At 40.0% G+C, this 9,767-nt stretch overlaps 1 protein-coding gene across 1 annotated transcript in view; it reads right to left on the reverse strand.

Moving 5' to 3' along the window:
- Nucleotides 1-8,275, reverse strand: part of MCTP2 (multiple C2 and transmembrane domain containing 2) — a 136,283-nt gene extending 128,008 nt beyond the window's left edge. Inside the window, exons 1-2 of the mRNA XM_042804137.1 lie at nucleotides 8,140-8,275; nucleotides 7,499-7,609 (exon numbers count right to left, since the gene is read on the reverse strand). The gene's annotated coding sequence lies outside the window, so the exon portion shown is untranslated. The remainder of the gene's footprint in view (nucleotides 1-7,498; nucleotides 7,610-8,139) is intronic.
- Nucleotides 8,276-9,767: the final 1,492 nt, after the last annotated feature.

Below are 9,767 nucleotides of genomic sequence, written 5' to 3' on the forward strand. Positions count from 1 at the left end.
GAGAGCAAGGAGATCAAATCACAGAAGAAAACAGTCCTGCCGTGTATGTTAAATCACCCTTTCTCCTGACCTCATAAGTAGTGTATGTAGTAACATGAGTCTTTGGAGCTCAAACATGTAAAAAACATTTGAGCGATTCCTCCTGATGTCTCCTATCTCACCTACACTACAACGTGTTCACTGGAAACACCACTAGAAGCTTTGAAGATCTCCTTATCATGATTCTGATCAATTCTGTTTTCACCCACCTATTCACCACCAACTTAACTGATTTGTTTACAGAAGTTTTCTTAATAGATTGCTTTTGACATTTGTTAGCCTAGGGCACAAACCCTCAGGTAGGCAACTGACAAAGGCTTTTCAAAAACCCAAGATGAAATCTCCTGCAAGAGTTAAGTGTTGTGTTTTATTGGTTTTATTCCAAAATTGGACAACTGGGTCCCAGGAGTTGGGACCCCAACACAGAGAATTACAAGTGTCTAAGCGCAGCTCATTTTCCTTGCAGCTGAGCACCTGGTTTACAGGCAGAATTTGGAGGATCAAAAGTGTGCTTGCTCTCCAGGTCTGTCAGCATTAAGCCATTCCCAGAATGCAGACTAAGCTAGCTGCAAGGTTTAAGTCATTCTATGCAACTACGCAAGTAAATGTACTTGAGACATTAGGAAACTTAAGCATGTCAGTAGTCTGGGATTAAGACATGAATGATGATAATTTGTTACCGTTTGACTACTCAGTTTCAACTCCAGGAGATTACCCTGAAGAAAACATGTATTTTTACCCCACTTACCATCATTATCATTCACTTTATAGGCTGTGTTATGCATGCTTTAGGGCTGTATTCTCTGCTCTGCAATGTCACTGACCATTTTTTGCCTGAACAGCGGAAACACCGCATAGTGAAACCTGAGCTTAAACTTCAAAGAAATGAAACCATCACAACCTCAGGTTTCCTCTTCTCTCTATCAGTCACATGCCCATGTTTGTGAGCCACTCAACCATTTCAAGCCATTCGGTGCTGACTACATTTTGATCAGCTGTGCCAGGTGAGAAAGAATGAAGTTGCAAGACAATTGTTTCAACCACTTGGGAATTATTTATAGGTTTTTAAAACTCTTTAAGCAGGCTGCATTTTGTGATAGATCTCATAATTTAGTATATACATAGTCATTTTCATGACACACTTAATTGTGCAGCAATGCAGAGGACTGTTTCTTGTGCAAACAATGAACTTAAAGAACATTTGAAAATTCAGCTTCTGATTCATCCCAAAAGCAGAGCAGAGCTATGTGCTCCTAAAAACAACTGACAACTTCTAGAACAAAAATGTACTCAGGGATTTAAATAAATTAATTGTATCCAAGAATCTCCAAGAATTCACCAGCATTAATAAATTCATCCTTATACATCTCAGAAATATTGTCATACAAATGACTAATATGAGCTAAATTTTTGATTTATGGTTGACTCAAGGTTAGATAGGAAACTAGAGACAGTCAGGAATAGAATATGAAATTTTGATTCTTCCAGTAACATCAAAGTGTTTGGTAGGGAAGGAAAAGATGAGTGACTTATTTTGGTTTTTTTGCTTGTAGTTCTTGAACAGGGAAAACTGGGTCCCTGGAGTTTTCAGCTTCTAATCCTGTGCTTTTACCAGAGCTGCAGTGAGGCATTTGGTCCTTGAAACAGGTAAGGCTGGCATCCTCACTGCTTCCCTGTCAATTTTTTCTGTTCAGTAGGTGCTTCAGGCAGTGGTGAAATCTTGCTGTGGGAGAAGGAAGGAGGTCCCAGCTCCTGCTGAGCTCCAAACACAGGAGGAGCCCAGAGCCAGAAGTTTGCACCTCCCATAGTCAATTCACTTTTGCTTTGACCCCAGCTAAACTGCTTTGCACACAGTGCTCATTCCTCTTTGTCAGCTTTAAACATTAAGCCAAAAGGTAACCACAGTTTAAAACATACCGCTGACACTATTAATTGTCTTGTGACAGAGAATACCAAGAGCTCTGGTCAGTGACGTGTTAAGATCTTTTTTTTACTCTACAGCAATCTCTTGCCTAGTTAACTTCTCTTTAAATCTTCAAACTGAATTCTACTGTAACCTATGGCACTGAGAAACATCACCAGTGTGATGATTTGAACACATCTACTGAAGTGAGAGAATCTTTGGTCTTCAGAGCCATATGCTTTTCTTCACATTCTTCCCTTTCTGTTTTTTTAAAGTGTTTGAAGATGAGCTCCAGCAACAGAAAGCACAAGCTATAGAGACTCTGAACAATGCAAGAAGTTATGAAGAAACACAGGGCTGGAAAAAAATAAAAAATAGTCTTTCGATATTTTTGTAAAATTTCCCCTGAATATCCTCTCCCTGTTGCTTCATATATGGAGTTATTAAAAGCAGATTGTTGGTGTACATTATCCCCGCTTTCTTAAAGACATCCTGAGAGGGAAAACATGAAAACGCAAACTAGGAGTAATACAGCGTGTTCTAGACAAATCCTGAATGAACAGGTACAAGAATTTAAGAGTTGTTCTCTGTTCCAGACTCTACAAAGTAAGGTACTTTGCCTTTATATCTATTTCCAGAAAAGAGGACGTTCAAGAGAGTACTATCCTACCTTGCACTACCTCTGTGGGAATTGGCATTTGCTCAAAAATTGTGATCTGAGGTAGCTAAAGGAAGGAAAAGTTACACATTAAAAGTTTTAACACAGAAGAGTCTTCAACTATGTTTATTAATAATTGATAGCTAAGCATCATGCTTTGCATTCCTCAAAACTGACTTGAATGAGGAAAGTAGCTACTTGCTTTCATTTCTTCTACTGTTAATGTTTTTCTATTATAGCACTTATCACTTCATTATAGTACAAAATCTCATTAAGCCTAAATCCAGACTCTGAAACTGGGAGCACAGCAGACTCCATATATGTTTTAATAATACATGTTTCTAGTAAATTGCTTAATCAGACTCACTGGAATTGCTGACTCTGAAGGATATGGGTTTTGCACATACTTCTAGATGTTGAATAAACTCTGTAATATTAAGCGTCCTGGATCAGAACAAGTGTTTACATGTAGATATGGCCATGAGTCTACTTAGAGCCTCACTTAGTGATGCTCCTCAAGTGTTATCCCATAAGTAAACAGAAAGACTTTGTTCTAAAAACCACCAACCTATGGACCCTTTAGTGTTTAGTGTTATAATTTCAATTACTTCATAGTATTTAAGACCCAGAAATGACCAGAAGTTATCTGAGAACTTTTATAACTAAGCTTAACAAGGTTTGATGTTGACAACTAAAGGTGACCAGTCTGCAAAGTCAGGCCAACTGTCACATACACCCTTAGAGCCATTAGTACATAGATCCCTAAGGGTCTTGATGAGGATATTAAAGGCTATCATGTTTCCTGTGCCAAGGATAGCAGCACTTGCCAGAGAGGTTACCAATTCCATCTGCTCACTACCACCCCATGCCAGACATCATCACACACAGAACTGTCAGCAGAGCTGCAGCTGTGAGATCTCATTATTCCTCCTCTGTCAAAATAAACTACAGTAGCAGAACCCTATTAATTAAACTAATTCACCTTCCTCCCTTGTCTGCTGCAGTCATGTCCTAACTAGCTCGTAGAGGAGCATCTCTGTGGTCCCCAGGTCCCTTTCCTCTTCTGAGCAGCTCCAAGAAGGCTGGAGATCACTAAATAGGTAGGAGGTAAAATAAAACTCATCAAGCAAAGCACAGTTCCTATGCTTTAGTGCGATATGATCAGAAATGTTAAAAACAAGCAGTGCCCACAGCAGGCACTATTTGGATACGTGCCAAATATGATCAAAGGCTGTTAACATCCACACAGCTTCTCACCCTGCTCCCTGCCATTGTTCTTCACGACAGCTACTTCTATAGCAGGAGAGGTTCTTTGCAGAGGGGTTTGACAGTCTTCAAAGCAGATCTGTCATCCAGGCGATCTTCAGAACAGCCTAACTGGAGGGCAGGAAATTGTGCCGGAACAAGGAAATTATAAGAATAACTGCCTATTTTTGTAACTGTGGATTTGTTGGTACTGGATCATTCCACTGATCCATCAATTTCCCTGCCCTGCCTCCGTCAGGGACCAATATTTGTCAGAGCTGAGGAAAGCGGAAACCCCAGAGAAGGCATATGGTTGATTGCACAATGCTGGAAATTCAGGGGAATTGTCCTCAGCAGCTTCGGGAATGGTTAAGTTTTCATCTGAAAGCACAATACCCAGGAGCAATTATTCTAGCTGTGTTTTTCCTACTCCATCAATCTATGCGCTTCAGAATATAAACAGTAATGCTGAATTACAGTAACTGGTGAATGCCCATTTCCCAGCAAAGCTGCTGGGCTCCATTTCTCATTCTCTTTGTTTATTGTAAAGCAGATCTAGTGATTTCCCAGACAAGGAAAATCTACCATTGATGCAAAGCAAAGAGGTTTTGGGTTTTTTATTTTTTGAAAAAGTGAAGATCTGACATTATTGTAGAGTTTGTTGGTGGAAGAGGCACAGGGTGGAACCTGAAGTGCTGGGGTAAGGCCTCAGCTGCTATGATTTAAAACAGCCCCTGAGGCTGCTCTAATTTACTTTGGAGCTTTTCCTAGAGCAAGGTTGAACATTTTGCAGACAGGACATGAAACACAAAAGCCTTTTGCAGAGGAAAAGTAAATGAAACAATCCCCCAGCACAAGATGCTAATCTCTCCTCTTTAAAAGTCCAGGTGTTTTGACTGAGAATTTAAACCCTTGCTTAAGTGAGGCCAGGTGAAAACCCCACCTCTGTGTACACAGCTATGTTCCCTTTCCTCCAGGTTTGACACAATCCAGCTTGAGTGTAGATAATTAGGAAAAAGGCACAGAGCAGCTTTTGATATAACAAAAATCAAAAATGAGTGAATTTGAGGTGTAGAAGGAAGAGGTAGAACTTAGATTTGAGAGCACTCATTAAAATTCACCTTCCATATGTCTGAGTTGTTTATGGAGGATCATCACTGCCACTCAGGCCCTATAAACCACAAGGGGTTTTTAGCATAAATGATTTATCCAAGGATTAGGTGGGTGAAAGGGGAGAAAGAGCACTAAAAGTTGAGAGTGGTGTTTCTAGGTAACAGCCGAAGATGGCAGCCAGGTGCTTTATACATCCGGCTTCAGCACTACTGATAAGAGATATGCAAGCATCAATAAGTCGGGAATAAAAGCATATTCTGCTTTGCATAGGGATATGAATAAAAGGTTACGATACAGAATTACCAAAACAGATTCTTATGTCTGTACATTTACCAAGCTAAGATATGGCAAAATAAAACAGGAAGAGAAAAACAACCTGTTGAGTGTGGGTGTTTTAAAGGGCTTTCTAATGCTTAGCATAATACATGCACTTTTATGGCATTTCTGTAATCACATGGCAAGATGTTCCAATGTTATATATCATTTAAACATCTTGTTGTTAATTTTCTTCATGAATCTCAAATTGATGCAAATAGTTTAGCAGCTGAGAAAGATTAGACAGCCAAATTAGAAGAGATTTGGTTCTTCAAAAAACAGGAATTTTACCACTGTAGAAATATACTTGCTCCTTAACTCCTCTGAACATTTGTAGGTACCTAAACATTTTCCAAATTTGTTAAGATAAATTTGCCAGTATATCCCTTCACAAAAGTTGTGCTGCTGCTTAGGCAACTACAAATTTTCATCTCACTCCATGGCCCTTTAGAGAACAAACTACAGAAATTTCGACACTGCAGTACAAGCGTGCTGTTGTAGTGTTTGCTTCACAAAGCATATTAACTCCCTGCAATGCAGACTACCATAGTACAGCCATAACACCAAAGTGTCTTATTTTTACTAAATCCTGGAGACAACTGAAGGCAATTCCATTGTTTGTCTGGTTCAGTAGAAACCAGAGCCCCAAATATCCCACAGTTCCAGGGAAAAGTGATCCCCCATGTTAACTTCTAAAACTTTCTTTCAACACAGCCAGCATTTCCATGTTGCAAGCTGTGATCTAGCAGCTAGTGAAGGAAGTTGTGACATGACACCTCTTACGCCAGGAGGGTAAGACCAAAGCATTCTTACTTTCCTTTTAACCCTCACGTATAACTTTTAAAGCCGCTTGCTGAGTGATGAGCGAGGAGGAGAATAGAGGCAATAAACAGAGAGAGAGTTGTCCAGCAGTAACACAAGAGGTTAAGAGCTGGCAGCAGGCAGGCAAATCACACATCTCCTTCCTGGAATCACACTGAAATAGAGGCATTTCTGGCAGCCAGCTGTGGTTACAGACTGTCTCCAGCTATGTTTTATGAGATGAGGACCAAAGAGAGCAATTCTGTGGGATCAAGAAAGAGGGGAACCAACCTAGACCATTTGCTGGTAAGAAGAGAAGGGATCAAGTATCTAGAGGAAACAAGGAAAGTTCATGAGAGCTTAAAACATCTGTTTTCACACGGCAAGACAGAAACTACACTAGAACATATATATCTAAATATAATGCTAGAAAGGGTCAAATGGTGCCAGTCAAACATCCACATAATGCCAATCAAGCAAGTACTACACTCAATATCTTTGAACTTCAAATAGTATAATTCACTAGGCACCAGCTGGTAAGTGCTTTTATTTGTTTTCCTACGCATATTCCTTTCCAAGAGATGAGGCATTCAATGCTGCTGAAGGCCAAGCGTAAAATTATAATTACAATGGTGTGTAAGTGGAGCAAACTGGGAATCCTTCCAGACTCTGACCTTGAAAACATGAAAGCAACCTGGAAAGTTAGATAGGGGATCATGGAGAGAAAGGGGGTAAGTATTGGGCAAAGGAAACAGGTTTTTGTTTTCTGACAAGGTAAAAGGTCTTCTCCCCACCAACAATAAACACCTCAACATTTAGTTTAGGAAAGAAGGTAGAACATCACCCAGCTTTGCAGTCACAGGCAACCCCACTACAGTTCATCAATCCAGAGAGATGTCCACAGCTTTTACCTGCTATTCCAGATGCCACAAGACACCCTCACAGTACCGTAGGACCAATCTAGATCTATTTCATAGGACACCACAAGCTACAGAAAACAGGGCTCCTCAGAAAATATCAGGTAAAAACATCAAGGATATTTTCACTTATTCTAGAGTTCTTTAAGAGGAAGAAAGTAGCTTTGTAAAAATAGCAGGTAGTCCCTGAAAGCAGACCCTTGTGCCACATTAAAATAAAGAAAAGACTCTAAAGGTCCATGTGAATATTGGCACCAAACCTAGCAACCCACCAAACAAACCTAGCAACCCACCAAAAGTGAGCAATGTCGTCCAGTCAGTACATTAATTACTTTCCATGTCCAGCCTGGGTCACACCTTACACTGTTTCTCTGCCCGTGGCCAGTATTCCAGGATGTTCTAGAACTATACAGGGGGAAAAAAAAAAAAAAATCCAAGAGTCTAATATCATCCCAACGGAAAAAGCAAGACTGAAATAAGCAGGGAATTCAGCATCCTGGCACTTACCTGCTCCACCTGGAAGAAGGGAGAGGACACAGCTCCTACCATCCGATGCCCTGGTCCAGGGCGTGGGACCACGGAGACACCCAGGAACAGACAGCCCCGCTGCTTGCTGGTCTGGGACAGCACAAGGTGAATTACTACAGTACATCACAGTTCCTCTTCATACTGATGCAGCTCAACTTAAAGATGTCTTCAGGCTACCCACCCACCTCCTCTAATCCTGCACCCAACATATCTTTTCCTCCTCCCTTTACGGCATCTGGCAATACTCTTGCTAAATAATTACATTCTGAGGAGACAAAACCATTCTAGAGCCTTTCCTTCTATCAGTATTCATACAAAACTCTTCCCAAATAAGCCTGGCCTTTGAGTTCTGCTCTTTATTCAGTTCTGGAAACCCTTTCAGTGAGGCTGTCCCACTTTGCCTAGTTTTGCATCACTTGGAAAAACCCAGGTGGGTTGAATAAATTTGAGTGGCTATTTTGGCTGATGCAAGCTGATAATCAGGTTTGCTTAAACCCATCTCCTCTGTAGCCATGGAAGAGAAGCTGAGGTTCAACAACATTTTAAACACTGGTGTCAACAGAAGGGGATTCTCCCTCCTCCCCAGCCCCCTTCAGATCCTCCTACAACTTGCTACTCACCCAACTTGGACCAGATGGGGAGAAGATCACTCTGCCAGAGACTCCAAGGAGGTAACCACTTCCAGCAGTGAGATCTGACAGGGATAACCCAGCAAACAGTAATATTTTCCAGCATCTTAGCTATACACAAAGGACCCCACTGATCACACCATAGGGTCCATTACGGTTTCTTCAAATTACACCTTCTCAGTAGAATTATTGTTCTTGTCCTGGTTCCCAAAGACAGAGTAGATTAACTAGGTCAGACATGGAATCTTACAAAGCAAGTCACTGCCCACCTGAAGTGATTTTCCTGTTTAAAGATTATTTATTAATATTTTGATTGGGTTGGTCTTTCCTAAAAAAGTACAAGATTAAAATATTTCCCCTTTTTGGTTCATAGTGCATGGGAAAAAAAACCACACGTGTGGAGTACTGCTTCATTTGCTTTTATGAATATTTCACAGAGCTGTATTTTACATAGCTTTAAATATTAGTATGAAGGAGTGGGAATGCTTGAAAACTGACTCTGATTTGTGGCCTATCCATAAAGTAACTGTTTCCTGACCACCATCACCTTCTGTAGTTTTAGAAGGAAAAGTGAAAATTTGCGTGGCTATCAAATTTATTACTAGAGTTTTTACAGAGAAGTGACAGCAGAGATTTTTTTTTTAAAAAAAAAAAAAAGGTCACATTTCCAGAAGGAAATAACATTCCTTTAAAAGTCTAGAACCTCAAAAACTAGGAAAAGCAATGAACAAAGAATGAAGTCTAAACTGAAAGTAAAGCCAACTACACTGATTTTCACAAATACCACACTAAATGAAAGAAAATGCTGCTTCTTTACAAGTCTATCACTTCTAACAGCCGATACAGTAGGATTGTACATTGAGAACCTCGTTTATAACACAGATAGTTAGCATCTTCAGGAATTCCCCAAATTCCATTACACAAACCCCAAATTATCTTTGAGGACTCAATTTAATTGAAACTGGGAAAGTTATTTTTATACCCGTGGAAACATTACAAACATCCTGTTCAGACTACAACATTAATTTCCTGCAATAGCTGTAGTAAGTCAGGGACTTCAAGGATAAACCTTAAAAGCAGGGAAAACAGTTTCAGAAATAGTACGTGCACACAGTTTAACCACGCTTTCAGTAAGATAGATCGCTTTTTGAGTCATTTTTTTCCTCCATGCTGTTCTTTATTCAGCATCTGATGTTCCTATATGATTTAGTAAAGTTGTAAAAAAAGCATGAAATATTTCTCTCCAGTGTTGGCAATATAAGACAGACTTGACTGAAATCTCTCCTTCTCCTCCCCCTGAAGTGAATATCTTCCCTTTCTTCTTTTGCTTCTCACCGACAGAAGAACACCACATCATAGACCTGTTATAACATATAAAATCCTTCTGGTTACAGAAGACCATGCATTCTGTTGCATGTGTAAGAGGCAAGTGGATGTGTCAAATAGACATTTCCACTATTAACTGCCTTCCCATTTTAGATGATCAGAGCATCTGAACTCTGCAGAAAAATAGCTGCTGTTGTTGAAAAGAAAGCTCAGATTATTCCCTTCTCCTTGAATAGGAATTGCTTTGTACCCAAGATCAGAAAAGTTTGTTAGCCTATACTAATTAGCATCAC

This window comes from Tyto alba, unplaced genomic scaffold, assembly GCF_018691265.1.
Source record: "Tyto alba isolate M040663 unplaced genomic scaffold, T.alba_DEE_v4.0 Super-Scaffold_41, whole genome shotgun sequence".
NCBI classification, from domain to species: Eukaryota; Metazoa; Chordata; class Aves; order Strigiformes; family Tytonidae; genus Tyto; species Tyto alba.